Here is a 25013-nt window from a genome sequence, read left to right on the forward strand (position 1 = left end):
TCCCCCTTCCATGCACTTTTCCCCTCCCCCCTCTCCCAAGCACTTGTGCGTTCTCAATGTCTCTGGGCCTAGTAAGATCACTGTTTTATTCTCCCCTGTTCCCCTCCCTTGCCTTGTCGCGCTCTGAAACACATGTGTACGAGCGCGATAGAAAAAAATATCAATCAATCAATTCTTCCCTCCTTTGCTAACCTCACAGTCGCTGTGGTGGTGACCAGGGCCCTTATGTGTCCTTTGGGCCCTGGCCTCCCACACCCAATTTTCTCACCTTCTGCCTATACACAGAACTTGCCACGTCACCCACTGGCCCCCCACTCCCTTTTCCCATCTTCTCTCTCTGCATTTGCAGGTTCTGAATACTCACAAGGTCTAGTAGTTTCATCTTTACCCTCCAGTGTATATATTGTTTTCAATCCCATGTTCCCTCCCTGTTGCCATGTGGACGCTTTGAAAAACAATTGAATTGTTGTATTAGTACCTAACAAATGCACAATAAATAAAAATAAATAGATGCACAGTAAAAAATGTTTTGTCACCATAAGAAATGGCTAGACTGGCTACACACAAATACTAGTCTAGCCACGTAGAAGCACTTTTCATGCTTGCTGTAGTAAGAATATTGCTGTTGTAAGTCTTCCTGTTTTAGTTGTTAATCATAAAACGATAAATATGGGTTAGAAAAACTGAAGAGTAACTAGATCATAAACCAAAACCCAGAGAAAGCGCCTTCTCTCTCGACCAGGTTACCTAAACCTCAACACAGGAAATCGTCAATCGTCAATAATCAACCACTAAAGCCAAATACCTCAACAAAATGCAACCAACAGCAAGACCAATAATTAAGACCTTTCACTTGCCTTCCAGCTGAGGGAAAAGAGAAATGATAGGTAATTGACCAAGGTTTTGTAAGAAACAGAATACTGTAGTCCTGATGAAGAGGAAGGTCTGGGGGTGGAATGCTGTGAGGAATGACCATGGGATAATTCTGGAACATGGGTTTAGAAGGGGAGAAGGAGTGAGTAAGGGGAAATGGGAAGCTGGCAGTGTACATGAACATATTAAACACTTGATTTGTGATGGGGAGTACCTTCATTTAACTCCTTTTACAATTGATTCACTGAAATGAACACCCTAAATATTATCACCACTCAAACAATTACAAATAGCTTCAGAGAAAAGGACCTATTCAACTGAAAGGGGTCGAGTGACTTCAAACTGGTGAGAAGAATTAGGCAAGGCAATTTCACGAGAATTAAGAGAGATGAAATGTCATAGAATTGTGATAAGAATTGCTGATCTACTGTGAAGAATCACATTTGTGAGAGATATGAATTTCTCAGAGCTTGTGAATCAGAAGAGAACAAACAAAAGAATATCAGGAGATGAATGGTGTATAAGAGGAAGCAGACTTTAGGTGGCAGTGGAGGGCAAACGAGCTAGAATAGGTCTGAAGTAATGAGAGGAATACATGGTGTTTGGGTAATTCAGTCCGTAAACAAATATTTCCACTGGAGTTACTGTGGTCTTCATTTATTGAAGGGAATTAAAAAGCTTAATGAACAACATGTAGTCACCATAATTCGTGGTAGTAAAAAGTATAGGAGCTCAGTCATGTCGTCTTGCAACTAATTCCAAGTGGCACTAAGAGGGATGAGGAGGAGTTGGAAGGACTGCCCATTGTTGTCTAACCTTTGAATGGCGTGTAAAAGGTGTTAGTCAAATAATGTCCATGTTGTTCCAAAGTGGGTTGTTATAACAGTAGGGAGAGGGTCCTTATTGGAACAGTGTCAAACTAAATCTAATCTAAGTAAACTACCAATACAGAACAACATTTACCACGGCACCAGAAAGACTGTGAGTTACCACCCTATGATGACAGGCCTTCAAGTAACATTTTCCTGAAGTGCATTGATGTGAAACTAGGTGGCATCATTTAATGCAGGACCTGGCCCTCCCGGGTGCATACAGCTGTGAGCACCCTGTGTGTGCAAGCTGGGTGCTAAAGGCTTTTTTTTAAGGGAGTTCAGCTTTGCGTGATTCACGCACGCCTAATTTGCATAGAAAATGGTCAAATAAATATGGATAACTTGGACATAGAAACTAAGAGCACTTTCCATGCCCATGCTGGTACAGACAGGTGGCAGAACTAGGTAACAGACTGGCAGGTCAGGAGGCCACTGGGTGGAAGCCCCCTCACCTATCATGGATGAGCCGCCAGGTTCGGACTGGCCTATAGGGCAATATGGCAATGCCCATACCAAAAATGCAAAATGCTACTGTGGGCTAGTCAAAATGGGCCACCTTTTTGGCCAGTGTGGAACAGTTTGATGAGTTACTTCACTATGCAGCTAGTAGTTTTGACCACTGTTGCTGAATAAATATTCCTTTCACAATTTGCTTACATTTTAACAAAACACACCCCCTTCGGTACTATACATAAAGTCTATGACTAACGGAATGAATATCCATTGACAACTGTAGCCCACATTTTCATTGGTGCCTGAGACAGTTTTATGCTTAATTTCCTCCAATCTAAAAAAAAAAAAAAAAAAAAATTCTTCTTTACTTTTCATTCTGGTCTCTCGCGCATCCCCTCCCCCTGGGATACGGCCATGCCCCCCTTGGGGGGGGGGGGGCTCCCCACAGTTTGAAGACCTCTGTGTTAGACTAGAAACACAAATAATCCTAGGATGCTTTCTCCTCTTTTATATCGTTAATCATTAGCACTGTTGTTGCCTTCCATTGAGAGCATGGCTGATACCAAAACATGTATTAAATATTTAGACCACACCAAATATTTGGCATATGCATTTCTGTTAGCATGCACTCTTTACACTTGTAAATAATTACTTATTGTTTATTTTCCCACTAATGAAGACACCTCAAGAGCAACAAATCTGTCAATACTAAACCGTGCGTGAACAATCCTTACTGGACGTACATATAAATATTAAAATGTGGACACTAGAAGACCAAGCTAACATCTGGAGAGTTCCGAAAAGGGAGTCCATAAATTGCTCTTTGCTTGTTTCAATACATTTATAAAGGAATAAAGATCCTCAAAAGATGAAAGTGGGCCCTTATATGTTGACCTGTTCTTGACCATGAAACCTGGAACTCTATTACAACAGCTGAACAAAGGAATTGCCCGAACCCAACCACTAGGGTGGGACTGGTATGTCCTAATACAAAGGCTCCATGACATCCTTGGTATCTCGGAGAGGCCACTGGACTGGCTGACCTCCTTTCAAACTGACCGCTCCTCACAACTCATCCTCTGCACCTTCTCCTCTCCTACTTCCTTCTCCTCCTGTGGTGTACCCCCGGGCTCTAGTCTCTCACCTTGGCTCTTTAACATCTAATTTACTCAGCTGGCACTCCTCATCTCCTCCTTCTCCCCCAACGTCCAGTGTTATGCTAATGCCACACAACTTTTCTCCAAGCTTCCTGCTGACCCTCCTGCACCTTCCATCATCCCTGACTGCCTTTCTGCCATCCAGGCCTGCTGCACTTCCATTGATCTGTGCCTCAATGCCAGCAAAATGGAGATCATTCCCATTGGAACCCCTGCTCCTAACTTCTTCCTTTTACTTTGGCCTTCTTCCATGGGATCTCCCATGGTTCCCTCTTCTGATGCCAGAAACCCTGGAGTCATCTTCAACTCCTCTCTCTCCTTTCTCCTTCACACTCAGGACATTTCCAAGAATTCCTACGTTCAGCTCTTTCTTCTCAAAATAATTCTACCCTTTCTAACCTTCCCCCAGAAGCTCAACGTTACCCGAGCCCTGGTTCTCTCTAGACTTGACTATTGCAATAGCCTCCTCCTGAATCTATCTTCTTCCACTCTGCGACCCCTCCAGCTAATCCAGAATAGGGCAGCGAGACGAATCCTTGGTCACAAGGCCAGGGACTGCATCTCTCTTGCTCTAAAAAGTCTTCACTGGCTCCCGGTTACTTTACGGATTAAGTTCAAATCCCTCTGTCTCATCCACAAGGATGTTTGTGGCCATACATGACCCCAAGAAAATAGCTAAGTTTAAACACGCAGGTATACAAACATCTCCGAAATGTGGGGAAGTGAATGCAGGAATGGTACATATGTTTTGGTCATGCCCCAAATAGGTTTTTTTTGAGGGAGGTGGCCCACTTCATGGCAGAAAAAAAGATAAACTTGGACGTGAGCTCCCTGTGGATGTGCCTGTTAGGAGGGTCTCCCAGGCCTTGTAGAGCTAAAAATGTGAGCAAACTCAAAGACCTGGTGTATACACTAGCCAAACATAAAATAGCAATGAGCTGGAAAGCATGTAAAAGACTGACAGCACGCATCTGGTGGCAAGATCTTCAGAAATGGGCGAATGCCGAAACAAAGGTATGGCATGAGACAGCAAGCAGAGGGGGGGGGTATAAAGCAGAAACGTTGGTCGCCTGGAGACAACTAGTAGCAACACTATCTGGGTCAGACCGGGAAAGCCTGGAAGAAGATAGGCCTTCAGGGGAGCAGTAATGGAAGATATGTTTGCAAAAGTGGGCGAGGGAAGAATGAAGAATACTGTGGGCTGGGGGGAGGTGGGAGTTGGAGGGGGGGAGAAAATGCAACACGTAACCATATGTGGGAGTTCATATATACAATAGTTTATTGAGCGATAAGGTTGACATGTTGGAAAACAAATAAAAACTGTTTTTAAAAAAATGATGTCTGTGGCCTGGGACCACACTATCTGCAAAATATTCCCCCTCTAGACACCTGCGCTCCTCTGGCACCAACTCTTTGCATGTAAAGCATTTCGCTAAACAGATTGCAGGTGGTCGATCACTTTCCTCAGCTTGCTCCCATCTTTGGAACAGCCTCCCAAGCCCTCCTCATCGTGAGCAGGACTTTCTTATATTCTAAAAGCTCCTCAAGACTTTCCTCTTGACCTCTTCCTTCCCTCCCTCTCTCCTCTGCTAATCTCACAGTTGCTTGTTTGGTGTTCAGGGTCCTTGTGCATCCTCGGGCCCTGACCTCCCACACTGAATTGGCCCCAGCTTCTATCTTCAGCACTTGCTGCGGCGCACCCTCCAACCTGAAGGCTTGTACTTACATTTCATTGCACTTCACCTGGTGCTCACCTATGATCACCCAAGCACCTATCCCTTTCCCCCCTCTCTTCTGCACTTTCTGAACACTCACGAGGCGTAGTAGGTGCGCCCCTCCACCTCCACTGTATTTAATATTTCTTTTTATGTATTTTAATTGTATCTCATCCCCTTGTCCCCTCCCTGTTGCCCTGTGGGTGCTTTAAAACAGTATTTACTTCCTTTATAAGCGTCTAACAAAGGAACAATAAATTAAATAAATAATGTCTCCTGGAAGTTGCAAGCAGTGCTATAAGTGTGTTAGGATATTGGGGGGGAGGGGTCTCTGGAAAGGAGGCAGTGGCAAATATTTCTGTGCATGGTCTAAAGAAGGGGCAGGTGACTTAGGCAAGGGCCACCTGCCCCAAACAAAACAAATAATGCATCATGAGGCCCTGAAAACATGAACTTTGGACAACCCAGCATGGTCTCAGGTGGTCGTGTTTGCATCCAATCTGGATACTGTAAATAACACTCCCTTTGGTTCATTTTCCAAATAAACTTGTCCTGTCTGTAAATAATGTCCTTCCTGACTTGGGATATAAGCAGTTTATTCAGCGAATAAATGACCTCATTCTGTAAATAAATGACCCAGGCTCAGAAATCTATACGATTACAGCGACCCCCCCGCCCTCATCACCTCGACACACGAAATTGCAAACTTGTTTTCATTTCGACCCCCTTAACACTACATATATATGTGGGGGAGACCCCCACAGTCGGCCATGCTTCCATTACATGCCATTACCTCCCTCCCCACATATGGTTTATAGTCATAATTTAGAAAACAATAATGTCGAAAGTAATTTTTTAGAAAAATAAATGTCGAAAAAAAAAAGTCGAATTTATTTTTCAATACGTTTTTTTTTTTAAATGGGGGGTTCCCAAACCCCCTTTATTTATTTATTTTTTTATTTTACCCATTTTTTATACTTACCAAAGCCAAAAAATACATATAAATAAAAAAAAATACATTCAACATTTTTTTCGACATTATTTTTTCAACATTTTTGTCATTCGACATTATTTTTTCTAAATTATGACTGACCACCATATTTGTGTTGTAACAGGCGTCAAAATAAAAATAAAAAGTCGACATTTTCTGAGGTCGAAGTAATAGTATAAGTCCCACACGTGTCTTTCTGCCTATTTCCTTCATAACACCCTGCCATTAAAAAGACGAGAAACTGCAATCCATGCATTCAGAGAGAATTATCCCTTGGGTTTCAGTTGCCAGATGACCTGCTTTAGTGGGCAGTCAGCTTCCATGCACACATTTCTTTCACAGAGTTCCTGTCCTTATCTCACGAGCAAAAGTCCCACTTGTGAGGGTCTGAGGGAGCCACAGTAGTGCCCTTGCTCCAGGACAGCCCCTGAAGACTGCCGAGGCTATGCCCACTATGCCCATCCCACCTAACGCCCTGGTTGCAAGTGATCAGGACAATGGCGCCACAGAAGGAAGAACCACCCCTCTGTTTCTCAATGCAGGGAAGGAGTTATCATTTTGCATCCATTTCCTGACATCTATCCTTGTACAACTCCTGCTAACTCCTGCTACATGGGAACTGCTGGTGCTTAAGTGCACTGTGTGTACATTATTATTGTAGCTCCCACGCACGTGGGTGCCTGATTAAAGGGCATTTGACATTTAGTGCAATTTATATATAACCCACTTAACTTGTGATTTTGGGGGTGCATTTATGAGCATGCCATTGCCTATGTGATGTGAATGGTACACACCTCTTGGCTAACTGCAGCGCCAGTGTGCCATGCTGCCTTTACTAATTATCCCTTGTGTTAAACAACAGAGATTGTCAGGGCACTATGGTGCATGCGGAACTAATTAACATTTAACTAATAACCCTACATATTTATACTTTATGATGAGAACTAATTTTCTAGTGGCTGCAAGGAATATTGCATTTTTCAAATGAATGTGTTTTAATAAAAGTATTCGAACGGTTTGGGGATCTCCAGGTTATACTCTGTGGTTCAGGCTCCAGTATGGCCTGTTACTGGATTACTGAAAGAGAGTGGGTGGGTTATGCGTAAGGGAGAACATTAAATATATCTTTGCATTTGCATGCACGCTTGAGGACGAGAAATACCCGAGCGCTGGCTGCAGGTCTATTTCTAGGTGTTCTGTGTCAAAAGCATTTGCATCTGAAGGGGAGACCCATGGTTCACGTTAGGGAGAAGTGGGAGGCAGATTTACAGACACCAATTGAGGAGGAGAAATCGGCGAGGTATTGCATGCTTACTAAAAACGTCTCACTGAATTCTGGTCTGAGATTGATTCAATTCCAAATCGTAAACAGGCTACATTATACTCCTGCCAGGGTGGCAAGATTTGCACCGGATGCCTCCGACTCCTGCCCTAAGTGCAATACACCTCAGGCTGATGCTTTCCACATGTACTGGAAATGTCCGGTGGCGGCGGGGTTCTGGAGAGAAGTGGCAGAATTATTGGAATAAATAACGCAGGTTCCCCCTGTTATGACCCCCCAGAAATACCTATTTGGCGATATTGGCAAATGTTCCGAAATAATTCGAAGATTATTCAATATTACTTGTGCCATGGCCAAAAAATGCATACTTCAGAAATGGAAAAGTTTTGCCCCGCCCAGTATGAATCATTTTTTGCAAGAATTAACACATATAAACGAGGCAGAAGAACAGTTTGTTATGACCCAACCTGCATCATGCAGACCCAAGGACATTTGGGGCCCCTTCAGGGCCTATTTATGTAACATGATTGGAAGTGGTGACATGTCTTTGTAACAGTGAACACAGAATCACGATAAGATGTACTCTTTGCTGTATATGCGAGTTGTGAGGAGATATGGTGCCGTTGTACCTTTTTAACCATGAATAAAGAAAGTTTAAAAAAAAAGAACATTTTTTAAAAAAAGTATTCATGAGTCCTGCCATTTCCAGTACAAAGAATGAAGGTTTTCACTGACCTTTTTTAAAGGGTCTTTTTGCATTGTGTGTTTGGCAGTCTTACGCTACTGGACAGGTCACCCTGAGCCTTAACAGAAGATGGGTCGCACATCTGAAAGATGAAGGACGTCCCTTGAACTATTGGGTTTATCTCACTTCTTTTTGGTGGGAATCATGGTCCATGTTCCATGAGAGTCCACTTTAGATAAAGGAAGATTAATTTGCTGTAAAGTATATGATACCTTCAGGGTGCTGCCCATGCTAGCATCAGCTATAATGCATGCAGCAATACGTATTCCCCCACATAATAAGGAAGGATGGAACAAGATATTTTTTTAACATATAGAGTCAACATGCAAGTTGTGAATAATTGAATAGTTTGAACGCAGCAGATATTACTGTTAAAATAACGATGTTTCTTGGTACATTGGTGGGAGAAAGTGAATAGCTTTTTTTCATGTTATTTAATATATGTAATTGTTTAAAGCTCGGGACTAGCTCGAGAGCAGTGAGCGCTGTACTGGATGTGGGTAACTAGCGTTTTGGCAGGAACGCAACACTGTGAGTTGTGATCTCGGGGCTAGTCTGTGCATCCACTGGGATGCATGCAGATTATTTGAAATCCAATAATGTTTCCACTGAAGGTTAACTGAGAAGTGTTTGAGATAAATTAGGATGATGGAAACAATATACTATCTATGCAGCGATAGTGAAAATACTTTTTTTATATCTAGGAAATATATAACTTCATTTTTGAGAATGGCTAGCTGGGTGGGTATCGGTAGGATTTAGAGAGCACACAAACGCCTCATTACACCTCATATGATCCTGGCACTGAACTGAGAAAGGGGAAGAAGGTGGCAGTCACTACAAGATCTGGATGTCTTTGGTATAGGAACAGAAATGGAGAATAAAGCTTAGGTACGCCATGTTAGAGGGTGGAGGTATAGATTAATCAGAAGTGGTGAGAGGAGCAAGCCATGTGAACAAGAGGGAAATGGGGCAATCAGGGGAGAAAACCTGGCTGCATCCGCTCTGACGGAAATTACGCTAGCACACCATTCCAAGGCCTTTTAAGCTAAGGGTTTGACCCATATGGATTGGTCAACAATGTCAAGGACGACCAGGGCACTCACACTACCGACATCCACAGTCCAGTGGTGGTAATCAAAGGCACCCAGCATAGTCCGTTCCATGCCCTGGGTGGTATGGAAGCTGGTATAGAAGGGGTTCAAGTTATTAGCTGACCAGAAAGTGAGAGGCTACTGCAAATGAAAACAATATTACAGTGGCTGGGAGAAGGGGGTAGACATTGCCTGAGATCCTAAAGACTAATGAATGCTTCATTCGGGGGAGAACCAACATGGCAGCTTTCAGGCCTGATTGAATGTGTTTCCTCTTGTCGAGAGGTAGTGAGTACTTCTGTAAAGGGAGGCTAGCGTACCTTTTCAAATGATCATAAGAAGTGAAGCAGGGATGGGATCAAGCAGAAAGGCAGCTCCACATCAGCTAGCATTCAACAAGGACAGAAAATTAAGCAAAGGATATAGTGACCAGACTCTGCTAGGGAGAGATTGCCATTCGAGCAAAAGTGGAGTGCCCTGGCTGACATAAATGGAGGAATGCATGTTAGTGTCACCAGATGAAAATAGGCTGGTGCAAAGTGCTTGCGATGGGGCCAAAGAAGAAGATGCATCAAAGCGGGGGGCAGAATGCTTTTGATGACTGTGATAACGCCTAGAATGGTAAGCCTGAGCAATGCACCCACTGCAGTGTGTGCTTATTTGGCTTTGCAGATAAAGTAATGGGACTGCGGCATAGATTTGATGAAAGCACGCCCAGAAATGTTACACATTTTGCACATGCTTCTGGGCAGCAGGTCAACCACCAGTGAGCCATGGTGCAGTGGGGCGGGTGGGCTAATATCAAGAGGTACTAAGATTGGAAGAAAGTCAGCCACAGTGTTTAAATAGCCAGGGTACTGCATAAAGGTAATAGGGTTAGTTTTCTTTGTTTCAACACACAATATGAAACCCAACTAAATAACCCTTGCAAGGAATTTGAAAATCCCCTCCAAAGTTAATCAAACAAGGGAACAGTCAACTTCTACAGCCAACTTGCATATCACAGCTCTGGCCCGTGTAATTTAGAGCCTTGGAGCCATGGGTCTCCCCTTCAGATGCAAATGCTTTTGACACAGAACACCTAGAAATAGACCTGCAGCCAGCGGTCGGGTATTTCTCGTCCTCAAGCGTGCATGCAAATGCAAAGATATATTTAATGTTCTCCCTTACGCATAACCCACCCACTCTCTTTCAGTAATCCAGTAACATGCCATAACACAACACAACACAGCATAACATACCTTGACATATTTCCAGCGAGGTTTGGAGGAGGACAAGCAGGAGAATCCTCAGAGTGGGAGACCTGTGTGTCAGGGCAAACCGAAGGAAATGGGTGCTATACCTGGGGCAGGTATGTGGGTATGTGCATGTCCCTAAAGGAATTATTAAGTAAGCTTTCCACACTGTTGGCATGGAATGGAAATGCCAGGTGTTTAAAGCCGGAGTTAAGACCAAGAGTGTGGCTGAACATGGATATTGGCTTGCTGACTATACTGCAGGCCAAAGCAATTCCAGTTTTTTAAGGACCATCTTGTGGGACATTTGGAGTTCACAAAAACGCATATTACAATATTGGATTATATTCAGTTTGCTCTGGGTTAATGTAAGATATGCGTTTAGCAAGATGTTCATTGTAAGGGAAATCCAACCACAATGGAGGAGAGCGGGTGCTTGATTAGAATAAAGCCCTTAGTGCCAGGAAGGAGAGGATTCAGCCTGATGATTATAGAGCAGGGGGTCCCGCCTCCCGCAATGGAGACCCTAGTGAAGACACGAGGATCAATATGAGGCATCCTGTATTCAGAGGGCAGTGCCTGAGCTAGGACAGGAGTGGAGTATCAAGGAAGCAAGTTGTCTGTGACTAGAATGCGATCTGCCCTAAGATTGTGGTACAAGTCCAAGAAGGGAAGTTGCATTTGTATCCAGGAGAAAGCATTCGTTAATTGGTAGAAAAAAAGAGCATGACATCTATAAATTTCAGGCTGGACCAGTCCTAACGGGTCAAAGCCCAAATGAGCAGACCTGGTTTGGAGCTAGAAAGGCTGTAGATATGGGAGACGGTATCCGTGAGAATCGGGACATACGGGTCAGCAGAATGCATTGCCATCTCGCAGCTGAGTGTACTGGTTGGTATCTAATCAGTGGAATGACAATAAGCAGGTCCTAGTGTCTGGGAGTTCTTAGCACAAATGGGAGCAAAGGGAGTTTACCTCTGTTGCACGTGTGGCGTGTCAGCTATTAGCTCCCTGTGTATGTCCGATGTATTGGCACAACATGGTTTGCACATTAAGGCAGCAGATGGGTCAGTGGGTGTTGTGGCCAATCAATGCAGCCAAACTGCTTACTTTAGATCCCATCCGAACCTTTTGAGCAGGTATCTGCCTTAGATATCTGATATTGGTATAGACTGGAATAGACATTTTTATTTTATTTACAAAGCTCGTATTCACCCTGTGGTCCCTTTGCACTCAATGCGAGTAGTAGACGCGAGTTCAGGGTTTAACATTATTGAATCTCAAATAGCCCATTTGCAGTTTTTGTCTAAAGTCTGAGCTGTTACCAATGGCGCACAAGTCTACTGGAAGAAAATGCAACACCCATGCCACCACCCTCTCTGGTCAGACGGACAATTATAACAAAGGTTTTTATTAACCCACATTAACTTTAACTGCCATGGGTTTTCCCCCCCAGGGCCAAGGCCTTTTTGGTGATTTCGGTATTTCACCATGCAAAGCCTTCTAACATTTTCTCCTTCATTAACCCCTTAAGTGTCAAGGATGAGCTATCTCGTCCTTGGCACTGGGGAGATAATCCCAAGGATGAGATACCTTGTCCTTGGCACTTAAGGGGTTAAGAGCCGAGACAACTGGTCATGATGAACTGCATTCCTGAAGTGTTTTGGGCCTGCTCGTTACAGAGTCCAATGAACAAAAGAGCGTACATTACAACCAATAGCCCTTGCCATTTGAAACCAGTGCAATACTCAATATGAAGAGGGAGGTGGCAGCAGCACTGTATCTCCATAACTTGGCTTGCAGCTTCCATTTGGACACTCTGTAGGTGTTAGATTGCAGTTTTAGGTAGCCCAAAATATACTTCAACAGCAAAAAGTACCCATTCTCTGCATGGGTTCTGTAGACAGACATGATAACACTCTCATCAATTGTTGAAAATCAATGATCCTGTAGGTCTCAGTTCCAAGTCGCCTATCGCTTGAGGTGCTTTGCACTCTGAAGTAAACTGCACTGAGAATCGGCACGTGTGGCTCGCTTACATACCCAGGAGCAGATATGAAGGGGAGGTGAGAGTTGGCGTGCGGCAGCAGAGTGGGACCCTCCGTGTGCTCTCCCCACCTGTCGCCTCACTCTGGCATGGTGCAGTGTGTTGTGGTCTGTTGCAGGGCAAATATCTTGGAAACAGTGTGTTCTAGGGCCTTGAAGCATTTGTTCCTTGCGTCAAGGCGCCTAAAATGAGCTTTGTCCAGTCCTTCTGAAACAACACTGATGTTTCGCCACTTTGAGGAAACCATCTCATGTGTGAAGGCACTGAAATCTGGGGAGGGTGGTGGGACATCCAAATATCATGTAGGCAGTAATGTCCAGAGGGTCCTAACAGGTTACTCTTCAAACAATCCATCAACTTTATTCAGCCGTAAGGCCATGAAAGTGCATCATGAGACATACAACAACATACTGAACAAACAGCAATTACAATACATCCTTCTGTGTGGAGATTTGGCAGTAACCACCCCCTCCCCCCTCTTCTGCCCCCTCAAATCTCCAAAACTCATCTATTGTCCACCAGTGGATATCATAATTAGTCTCTCTTCCAATTACTCAGACATCCCAAATCCCTTGTTCGTTGGGCCTAGCCCAGGTCCTATTTCCTAATAGCTCTCCTTTTCAACCACTTAACACCGGGTGCATGGGCCTGGTTACAGGAATGTATGGCTTTTTATATGGGATATGGGCACAGATTTCGATCATGCTATTAAGACTTGTGCTGTGTCTCGCGCTAATGCCAAAAATGCCAATAGCCACTCACTGGTCCCTGACCTCTATCTGTAAGAAATCATAGGCACTTTCCCCCTGGTAGTGCTGCTAGTTTGGCGCTAATTTGGTTACCTCATGAAAAAATACTGTTCCCCTCATAAATACCCCCCTCGTCTTGTGTTTGATCATGCTTTGGCCGGATCTTAATCTTCAAGCCCTGAGCTGGTATTATATGGGGCATGATTACCTGCGGCATGACCTGGCCTGCCAGCTGGCTTCTCTGTTTTTGGATCTGGACTGGGCGCTCAGCCTGTACATCTGGTTTTGGGCATTTCAGGCACATTCACTACATGATTAATTGATCTTAGGGTATGGTCATAGGGGCCAGAATGGAATGCACCCGCAAACGCCTTATTGGCCGGTGAGCGATTGTGATCATTACTCTTCCCATTTACAGGAATGGGCCCTGCCCCATGCTTGCAACATGACTTTTGTAGGGGGTTGGGGGCATGGTTGTTGTGGACTGTCTCCTCGGGTGGGTTACGACCCCAGTGCATACAACAAATCAATTAATTACTCACTCATGGGGCCCTCTCCACATAGGCTTCCAGAAAGGCAAAGATCAGCCTCTTGATGGCCACCAATTTGGCCAGAACAAGGCTGAATTTACAGATACTGGTCGTGGGTACCCTGTTGTCAATTGGATCAATATTATGCAATATAAGTGGTCTGTGAATTGGGTATACTGGGATCATTAGGGCTAAGCAGAGAACAAATCCTGGCACTAAGGTTGCTGGGGCTTCCGAAAATGGGCACTCCCAACACAAATATCCAATTCGCTCTCATTGATGTCTATGCCCGAGCAAGGAGTGCTGGTGCTGGTCACATCACATACAATGTCCTCTGCAGCTTCAGTGGTCATTAAATCCTTGTGTGCTGTAGGACTTGTGGGGCCTGGATATATTACCAGCTTTTTGGTGTCGAATTGGAGGCTGAGGGTGGCAGAAATCTCCTCGGCCTTATTGTCTCTCCAGGGACTTATCCCAACCAACTGGCCCCCCCGTGCCCGATTAGATAGTTAATTAATTGCAGGACTATGCCCTCTAAGAGTTGACATGGTCACAAGCACTGTATTGCCCCTACCAGTTCGATGAGTTCTAATAAGCTCGGCCATCTTGGGGGACGTGAAGGGTGGTGGAGATAGTGGCTGGCCTCTTGTTGGAATTCAAATCCTCATAGGTTGGGGGGGCTGGGATGGCTCCATGCCCACCCTCTATTCCTCATTCTCATTGATTATGCCTGCCTAAGGCACTAGGGAGACATTGGGGTGGGCCTTCACTTTTTCCAGTGACGGCTGTGGCACTGCTTGCAGATTTGACCCTTTCCCATTCCTGCTGATCGGGCCACAACCCGCCATTCTATTGCATTTGCTGCTGCTGCCAGCTTTACTGTCCATGTCTTTAGACCCACAGACATCTTGATTGGAGACGAGGAATTGGTTGATCTCTTTTATGAGGAAATAGGCCTCTCCCGTAATTCTTGTGGGACTGGAGGGTTGTTTCCCATCAGGGCAGGTACCAAGGCATAAGATTAACCGACCTGCCACCATCTTCTCCTTAACTGCTAAGATTGTTTGCTTTGCTGCGATTTGCTATTCCCCCTGCATAATGATAACGCGAGATGGCGATAGTGGCAAGAATTCTTTTGGACCAACAGCCTTAAATTCAATGATTGCAGCATCTCAGCTGGTAAACCACTTCTCCTGTTGTTGCTTCCGTCATTGCTTCCCTTACCAATGCTCTAGTCCTATGGAGGATTGTGGAACAGCCTCCTCCTGCTGCCACCGAACACCCTGTGGGACGACAAACACCCGTGCCCTTTCCCCCACAGGCATCAGCCTGCAGGAGGAGGCTGGGATTCTTAAGCTGCAAGGGGCATGGCCACCAGAACGGTTTCCCTGGTGGGGCTCCTGTGATGACAGCTCATGCAGAAGCAGGATGCCAAGCACCTGGGCCCTTCCCCTGCAGGCTTCAGGAAACTATGCAACATTTGGTGCAGATTGGTGGAACGGTGTGATATTGTGTAAGGAACAAGCTAACAGATGTCCTGCTTCATATACAGAGAGATTGCAGTAGTTTATACATGAAATTATCATGGCACTCCCCCTTCACAGTGCAAAATACCTTCCTAGTGCTTCCCCTCTCATTGGTGTCTCGGTCCCACCTTTTTCTGGCTGTTCATGCTGGATGTTGCCCATAACCGAGAGCACCAGTTATTGGTGCCACCATCAATGAATCATCATCACACTGACATGATTGATCAGAATTACATGCTCTACAAATGTACATTCCACTGGATCCCCCATGTTCCCATGGCTTTGGGGAAACTGAGATACATCAATGCTAGTGTGCCACTAAACATTGATGTGTCCCCTATCTCATCTCTATACTCTCCTTGTTGGGTTCATGCTCCCTTTTCCTTGCCTTCGTCTGCTGTTATCCCTCTTTTGGTCTGTGGAGCTCTCTAACTCCTGTAGGGTATTTTGTGGAGATTTGGGGCCTGACGGTATTTTATTATCGCCGAAAAGTAACTTAGCAATAATCACTCTTTGTATTCAGATTTGGCCATGTGCAACAATAATACAGTGGACATGCATTATTTCAGCACCCAGACATGCATATTTGGTATACGTGGTTGGTGGTATTTTGGTGAGCATAATTCCCTTGTTTTATTTGTGGCCCCAATGTCCAGAATCCCTTATCTTTGCTTAGATTTTCGTGTAATCACTAGAGAGACCTCAGACCTACATTTTAGGAATACCACATTTTCAGTGTTAGTGTTAGTGTGCCACCATGGGCGATCTCACTGACTTATTTACGACAGAGAGCTATATGTGGTAATTTTGTGGTAATTTCCACTACCTTATATACGGTAGGGAACTATGTTCAGAGAGTCTCTCTTCCCATTGGCTCATGTACCTCCAACGAGCTATGCTACAAACAATCACTCTCAACTCTCCATACTGAATATGTCATGCACACATCTGTCTTAAAATGACAATTGTATTGTTTAAAAATCTCCCCTCATCATCAGCACTGTATTGGTAAACAGAAGACGCACCACCTGTCTGCTTTCAAGTATTTTTCTGTATTATAAAAGTTGCATTTAAACACGATCTCACTCTTTACAGAAATAAATAAAACAGCACATTAACAGCATTGTCTGTAATACTCTGAAAAAAAAACTTGGCGGAGAACAGAACACCATTTGCAACATTAACGTGTGATTAAGGCACCGGAATCCCCTTTCCTACTCTGACTGAACATTACCGTCTCGTACACACTCAGCTCCCACACTTATGTAATTACCTTATCTGTTCAGAGCTTTCTTTGGCTGTTCTCTTTCTGAATGTGGCTCCCTTGAAGATTAACCCCAGTAAAAAGGAACGCCTGCCTTCTCAAACCGGGGTCATTGCCTGGAATTCTCAGCTTTTGCAGATAGGAATGCTCCAACCAGGAAAAGGTCTTTCTCCCAGCTCTGCCAAATCTTGACTGCCCTTCTCTCTCCTCCAACTCCCCCCAGCAAAACTCTGATCACTCCCTCTAGCATGATACTTGCTATGACGCTGCTCCAATCAGAATCAATCATGCCATCTCCTCCTTCTCTACACAATGGCTCATTTTTATAGTAATACTTTGTAACCAACTGATTTCCTGTTCTTTCGAGCTCTTTTGCTTCCTGTAATTATGTGGACAGGGCAGCAGAGAGGAAAAAAAAAATGGATGTGCGTTTAAAAGTTCACTTTCAGAATAGGCCTAATTCTGCAGTGGAGACACATTTTTATTAGTGGATTATGTTTCATTAGTCAGGTTAGTTATCAGTAATGTTAGTTATTATTTTCAAATGTGTCTCTCGCACCATAGGCATTCCAGGTGAAAATAGTGTGCATTTTTGAATGTGCACGTGTGCTTTTAACTGTAAAAATAGATTTGCATCTTATATGTTAAAATCGTTTTTGACTGAATAGCCTGTCTTTTCTTGTTAATCTGGTAACACATATAGCAATGCACCATAGGCATTTGGTGCTGCATCAAAAAAAAATTGCTACCTGTGCAGTAGTGTTGTACTCTGTGCTGTAACACGCCAAATATCCTTACATACCCTCCTTTTGTTTTTAGAATTTGGCTACGATCCAAGCCAATTCCTAAAAACAAATTGTTCTTTCTTTTTTCTTTTAAAATGCATGTGTATTGGGATATCTTTCTCTTCCTGACGTAGTTAGCAAAATCAATAACATCTTCATTTTTACTGATAGCACAATCAACCATCCGCCCATGATTAGCACCAGGATAGCCAAACCCACTATTGAGCGTTCCCCCCAGGTCCCCCAATTAAATCTTTCCACTTCTATTATGCCCAGATTACTAATTGTAATATTGTTTTTTCTCAAATTCATTTTTATAACATGTCTTTCTTTGTGATTCAATAAATATTCCACATCCGGATCTATTGGAAAAGTATCCCTTTGAAAAAAATCGATATTTTCCACTTGGCTTTCCCAAACATCATTTGTTACATGAAACAATGTTAATCCCCCAATTGACACAATTGCATCCTTTGGAACCTGTAAATAAAAAACATTATATTTCACCTGTTTAACCACGTATGTTCCATGGTTTAAATGTACTACCGTCATGTTCTTTAAACAGGTGCTGACCAACCATTTACCTCTGACCATCTTAGCCTGTGCCATTTCTTCACTCCCCATATTACTAATAATCACTTCACATCCCTCTGATATACTTGGGTCAGATTTCAAACCACAAATAGCATCTGTGGCATCAGGAACAAACGGTTTACCTGGACACATATAATTTTGTTCTTTAAATGTTACACATGTTTCCAGGTTTGGTATTAAATAAACTTCAGGTTCCCATGACTGAAATGCCACCACTTCTGGAGTCTTAATCTTAATGAATTTGTCCTCTTGCCAAAATCCCACATTGTGTACCCACTTTGTTTGATAAATAAGTTCAGGGGCTACATATGGGATGCATAGCAAAAATCCGATCTCTAGTCTTTCCAAGTCCACATATAACGGCATTGCATTCCCCATTTCGAATGCAATTTTTACCTGTATTATGTCAATTTCCCTCCTGGTCAATCTTTCTATCATTTGACGAATGATATCCTGCGAAACAAAATACAATGGAATATGTCCTTGAATCAATTGTGAAACTGCAGTTTGAACTTCTCTCATATAATTCGTTAATATTCTATCAACAGGACTCATTATGTTCAATATTTCATTTAAAATTCTGTCATGCTTAAGTATTATTTTAGTCGCCCTTTGCATTACATCCGCTTGTTCATTTAGAATGATTGCAGTTTCATTTATGAATCTTACTTGTTCATCCAGTCCCCCTCTAATTCCATCTAATGTTTTTTTGTATTATTTCTAGATCAATGCTCAGTTGTTGTGCTTTAGTACTCAGTGTTCCTACCGAAATAGAATTGGCTGTTGATATTGTGGTACCTATTATCGCTCCAACTATAGACATTACCATTGATATCGCGAGCATCACCGCACCTCTCTTTCCTCTCTTCTTCTTAATGTCTGCTGAATTCACAAATGTTTTTTCCAATTGCATTAATATATCTCTTATTGACTGCTTAGCGTCCTCTTTTCTTATTTCCAGCCACTCTTTAGTCTGTTCAATCTTAATTCCGGTATTGTTTTTCAATCAAAATCTCAGGATTTAACGGAATGTATATATTTTGGAAAATCATCCTTCTATCACTCATGATGAATCCTGGTGCCTCTTCCACCGCGATACCAGATGCTGGTCCAGGTTCAATGACAACCTGTGCTTCTGAATTCTTGAAGATCCCTCCAAATATCATCATCATTAACCATATCATCGGTATCATCTTCAATGCTGATCGCTTTGTAGCCTTGGTCTTCACCCCTCTTTGGGGCTTTCCCGGAATCCGTCCTCGTGGGCTCCAGGACTCCATCGTCTCTCCCGTGGGCTCTGATCCCGGAACCTCCGACCAAATAATGTTAATTGTCTAAATCAAAATAGAAAATAAACAAATTAAGTACATAGCGTAATACTAACTTCATCCTTTTGCCAAAAATAGAACATGCTTGGTAAAAATATTTCATTTTTTTTTTTTCCTGAAATTAAACCCAAGTTAAAAGAAAACAAGCAGATATAAAACAGCATTCAATATTTAACACATTTTCTCTCTGCACACCAACCATGAGCTTCTATTATATGTGCATTTATTTATTTATTTATTTACTTATATTATATATTTTTACATATATTACAGTGTTTATGTACCATCATAACAATCAACTTTTTTAACTTCTTTGTCACTGCCTCCTGATTACACCCATTTATTTTCTCTTTTTGTGTTCAAGGGACTTTATCTGTTTCTACATGCTCAAGCTGCCTGATCTCATGTCTGGGATGGCATGGTTTGATTTGATTTACATGGACAAACTGCTCTATTGCTGTTTCACCTTCATTTTTCAAAATGTTATACACTACAGGAGAGACCTTATCTATCCTGATCCCCTACACTATATTCCTTTACTGATGTCTTTTTATCATAATACGATTTTGCACTGTCAGCAGCTCTTTCCAGATTTCTCTGCACAAAAGCAAATGCATGTTGCAAATGCCTCCTCAGTTCATCAATATATTCATGAACTGTGGATGCACTCACAAGGGTTTGCTCATGTGTTCTGTATAGTAGGTGTTGTGGTAACACCATTTTCCTACCTGTTAAGACCTCATGGGGGCTAACACCTGTTGCTTTGGCAGGAGTCGACCTGATTGCCATCAAAACCAATGGTAAACGCAAATCCCAGCTGGAACCTGCTTCTGCCACAAATTTCTTTAAAATATCCACAACAGACCTATTGCTTCTTTCAACTGTACCTGAAGACGCCGCCCGATATGCGATATGTAGTTTCCTTTTCACACCTAGTATTTGCCATACCTTACTCATTAGAGTACTTGTGAAATGACTTCCTCTGTCTGACTCAATTCTTTGTGGCAACCCAAACCTTGAGAACACATGGTTCACCAGCAATGTGGCTGCTGTTTGCGCACTACAATCTGGTGCAGGAATGCACTCAATCCACTTCGACATCAAACATACCACACTCAAAATATAACGGTGTCCCCTGCTCGACCTTTTTAAAGGACCTACATAGTCTATTTGAAAATCTGACCATGGGCGAGTTAGGCCTCTTTTCATCAATGGTGCTCTATGCATTGGTGAAGCAGGTTTAAATTGGGCGCATACTAGACATCCTCTAGTATATAATTCCACATCTTGGGACATATGTGGCCAGTAAGCATAATCTTTTAGTATTTCTAATGTTTTTGTGAACCTCTATTGCCTGCAGTTATGACACCATGTGCATGGTGTAGCATTAGTCCTCTGAATGAAAGGGGTACTACCCACTGTATTTGTCCTGTTATGGACTCTCTAATCATGAGTCCATCCTGTAATCTAATTCGTGTTTTGTTCTTTAATAACACCCTCACCTCTTCTTTTCCCATACAATCATTTTCTGTCAAAGAATTTTGTTCGGGATCTATCAAATGATTATAATAGATTCCCAAAATTTGATCATTCTTTTGTGCCTCAATCAAATCTTGGTCTGGCGTGTCATGACTCCACTGCACCACCGGTTGATCTACCTCCTTTGGTGCTTTAGAACGTGTGACTGCATCAATTTGTATTTCACCCATCAAATAATCAATAGGTAGCAATTCTCCCATCACAGCCCCAATCTTAGCCAGGTGGTCTGCCTTATCATTTCCCTCCTTATCCTCTCCTGGTGTTTTTAAATGCCCACAAATTTTTCTCCAGTATATTGTTAAATTATTTTCTGACACCAATTTGTCTATGGCTTGTATCATTTTTCCATGTTTAAGTGGCTTTTTGTTGTATGTAACCATGCCTCTTGCTTTCCAACCAGGCAAATACTCCACAAAGCTATTCCGTGCATAGTCAGAATCAGTCACCAGGACAATTTCACTGAACTTTTTATCAACTGCATTAGCAATTGCTTTATAAATGGCTGCCAATTCCGCCACCTGACTGCTCCTATCTCCAATCCTCATCCCTATACTGGGAACGCCTTCACATTTCAACCAGACATTTCCTATTCCTGCCACTAATTGTTTATTACTGTCATTTTCAATGTGAAAAGCACAACCATCCACATATACAGTTGGCAAATCCTTGCATGTTTTTTCATCAAAAGCTTTGTGTGGTGATTGTTCAAATTCCTGTAAACTAGTTTCCACTTCCATTTCATTTGTTATTTGTTCAGCTGCACAGTCATGTAAGTCAGCTAACCCTTGAGCAATTGGGCTCTTTTTATTTTGTCCATATCTCACTTCTACGGGAAAACCTTGTAATGCCAGCGTCCATGAAGTGATTCTGGATTGTGCTAGATTGCCTGATCTAATTCTTTTACTCTCTAAAAATTGCAAAGGTTGATGATTTGTTTCAATAATCACCTTTTCTCCCTGAACAATGGGGCGGAAATGTTGTAGCGCCCACACAGTGGTTAATAGGGCCTTTTCACATCATTAAATTTCATTTCAACTTGGGAAAATGCCTTACTTGCATATGCAATGGTTTTGTGATTCAAATCGTGTTTTTGTGATAACACTGCTGACATACAATGTTCAGAAAAACCTATTTCTATAAAGAAATCCCTGTCCTTTATGGAGTATGCTAAACATGGTGCCTTTACAAGACATTCCTTTAATTTAGCCACTGCATCAGACTGCCCTCTTTCCCATTTCCAGAGAGTATTCAGTTTAAGCAGTTTAGTCAATGGTTGAGTGATTTCTGCATAATGTTCAATGAACTTTCTGTTATAGCCTGTCATCCCTAATAAACTTTTTACTCCTTTCACATTTTTAGGATCTTTTAATCTTTGTATGGCCTCTATTTTCTTCTTTTGTGGATTTAGCCCATGTTCAGTCACTTCATGCCCTAGAAAGTTCACTTTTTTCTTGCACCATTGTGCTTTTTGCAAAGATACTTTGGCGCCTGCTTTCTGTAATTGGCCAAGTACATGTCTTATTTCATCAAAATGGCTTTTCAGGCTTTCATTTTTTATCAGGACATCATCCACATAAACTATTGTTCCTCTTTCCGCTGCATCCGGCATGGCCTTTCTCAAAAATATGCCAAATTCACTCCCACTATTGATGTACCCGAACGGAGCTCTAAGCCAGGCATATTGAGCCCTGTCGAATGTAAAGGAAAATAAATGTTGTATCTCTTCTGCCAATGGCACGCACCAATATCCAGAGGTGAGACCTAATGTGGTAAATACATTTGAACCATGTATCTGAGCTAGGCCCTGATCAATGAATGGCAGTGGCCATCTAGATACTGGTACTCTTTTATTTAACTCTCTTAAGTCTGCACACAGCCGCCATTGACCATTTGGCTTTAACACACCTAAAATAGGCGTATTGGATGTGCTATGAATGGGCCTGATTATTCCCTGTGATTCCAAATTTTTAATAATCTCAGCCAATGATTCTAAACATGCCAGCGGTAGTCTATACTGGCGTACAAACACTGGATTTCTGCTACAACCTTCTGGTAGTGTGGCCACATGTAAATCAGTTAAACCACAATCATAAGCATCTTTTGCAAATACATCCTTAAACTCCATAAATATTTCCCTCAGGTTGTCCCTATCCTTATCGCTTTCACATGCATCCGCTAAGGAGACCTGCTCTTCTACCATTTTGGAAAATTCTGGAAAATCTTCTGGTAAGGGAATCTCGGCGCTTTCTTCTAACTGTGTGGCTGTGTCTTTTTGTAAAGCTGCCACTTTTAAATATTTTGGCATATCAGCTTCCACTTCAATGGGCTGATTTTCTGTTTCATTTTCATTTAAATTAAATATTATGCAATCCTCTTGATGGCAGCACACCGTCTCATTTGAATCATAAGGATACACAGAATGAATTTTAAATATTCCTTTGGGCTGAGAGTCCAGGTGTTCTGGCAACTCGCCCTTGGCATCTACATATTTTTCTGGAATATTCCCAATCACCATGTTATTTAAATCTGCCGTATAATGTGATTTTTGTATGGCCATTCCTAATGGGGAGTTTTCCTCTAAATGAATATCCTGACAACCTTTATTATTTACCATGATTTTTACAGATCCTTCACCAATGTCTACCAATGGAATGTATTCATAATCCAGGCCGTGCTGTTTTATGGATTCATTCAGGCATACAAATGCATCAGAGCCTTTCATCTGCTGTCCATTTTTGCATTTCAGTGTTATTGCAAACTGTTTTGTAAATGCAGGAATAATAGTATTTTCCTCATTTGTAATTCGATTGCATAAGGAACCAGTTGTGCACAATGATAAGCCCTTCTTTTGTCTTCAAATTCAGGTGCCGGACCACCTAGGCGTGACCATATTTTTTGGTTAAGGAAATCTAACACCAGACACATTCTGTGCATGATGTCATTGCCCATGTAAAATTCATTTTGTGCTCCACTCACTATCCATACATTATGGTAAATTGTTTTCTGCCCAATGCTAATTTTAAGCATGCATCTGCCTGCAATTCGGTTTTCAAAGTCTGGACTGTCCAACCCAGAAACATATTGGTTTTTAATCCTAAATTTCGGGATTTCTTCCCTCTCCATAATTTTTTGCAACAATTTCTCATTAATGAAGCTCCTTTCATGTCCAAGCGCTAAAGTGGCTTTTATTGTTTTAAAATAGTCATTTATACCAACATGAACCCATGGTTGCTCATCTTCCATGTGTATTTCTGCCAGAGTGGTAATGTGTTTTTCTGAATCTGTTTTAGGAGCAATATTCTGTTTGCATGTTTTCTCTTTTAAATAGAAACGTAATGTGTGCTCATCTATGGCAGTCTGCCAATCTTTCCTTGGGTCCAAGTATATTTGTACAGGTAGTTTTTCATTGTCGCTCTGCATTTTGTCTTGACACATTAATATGACAGTGACACTAGGTATGCAGCTATTCTGGAGATATACCTCCACAGCATCATTTGTTTTGGCAACGGTGTGACATTCATTTATATTGCTGTTTTGTGATTTTAGTTTCTTAGGCCTCAATGGTTTTTTGGTTAAGGACCACAGCACTCCATTCACCCCATCTATGAGAGGAGACAATCTTTTCAGGCAATCTGTCCCCATCAGAAATGGAATTTCACAAATAGATGTGATCAATACCTCTTGTTTCATTCTGTGCTTTCCTATTTTTATGTCAACCTCAGTTACACCTATGATGGGCACCTCCTCCCCATTAATGTTATGAACTGGGCCTTGATTTTCCTTCACTGTGATCTGACTCTGTGGAGGCCTCCCTTCATTGATACTCTTTACCAGCTCCTTGGACATAATTGTGGCCTGTGCGCCAGTGTCAATCATAGCAAAGGTGTGGCATTTTTCTTCTACAGTGATGGGTGCATAATATCTGTCCTCAACTTCCTCTAATACACATAAGAAATGTGAATTCTTACTGATTTCAGGGCTCACCTTTCTCAGGTCTTTTTCACTTTTGGCTAAGCACATTGGTAAATGAAAAGACATTTTTCCCTCCTTTTTACCCATTTCTGTGCGAGAGATTTTATTCATTTCTCCATGTTCAGAGGTTTTTTGGAGTGTGGCCACTGTTCGCCCATCCATCTGGGTAACATCAGAGACCACATTACAATCCTCCAACTGAACATGTGTAACAACATCATTCAGCAATTTGTCATTTTTTAATTCTGTGCATTTGTGATCA

Source organism: Ambystoma mexicanum, chromosome 1q (assembly GCF_040938575.1).
Source record: "Ambystoma mexicanum isolate Mex_15411 chromosome 1q, UKY_AmexF1_1, whole genome shotgun sequence".
In the NCBI taxonomy this organism is placed as follows: Eukaryota; Metazoa; Chordata; class Amphibia; order Caudata; family Ambystomatidae; genus Ambystoma; species Ambystoma mexicanum.